The sequence below is a fragment of the Trachymyrmex cornetzi genome, unplaced genomic scaffold (genome assembly GCF_001594075.2).
Source record: "Trachymyrmex cornetzi isolate Tcor2-1 unplaced genomic scaffold, Tcor1.1 scaffold1781, whole genome shotgun sequence".
In the NCBI taxonomy this organism is placed as follows: Eukaryota; Metazoa; Arthropoda; class Insecta; order Hymenoptera; family Formicidae; genus Trachymyrmex; species Trachymyrmex cornetzi.
Genome location: NW_017296398.1, coordinates 1 through 344, shown reverse-complemented (window position 1 = coordinate 344; position 344 = coordinate 1).

Here is a 344-nt window from a genome sequence, read left to right as displayed (position 1 = left end):
GAGTGAGTGAGTGAGTGAGTGAGTGAGTGAGTGAGTGAGTGAGTGAGTGAGTGAGTGAGTGAGTGAGTGAGTGATTGAGTGAGTGAGTGATTGAGTGAGTGAGTGAGTGAGTGAGTGAGTGAGTGAGTGAGTGAGTGAGAGTGGGAGGGGAGGGGGTGAGAGGGTGGGAGAGAGGGAGGGAGGGAGAGAGATAGATGGAGAAAAAGACGTTATTAAATTCGTTTCGTAATTGTAAACGCGTACAGATACGATTATATCTATTATTAAGAATAACACTAAACATTTTTTAATTCAATAATATTTTTAGCACTGTTGCGATTACGTTAAAGATATCGTTACAACGT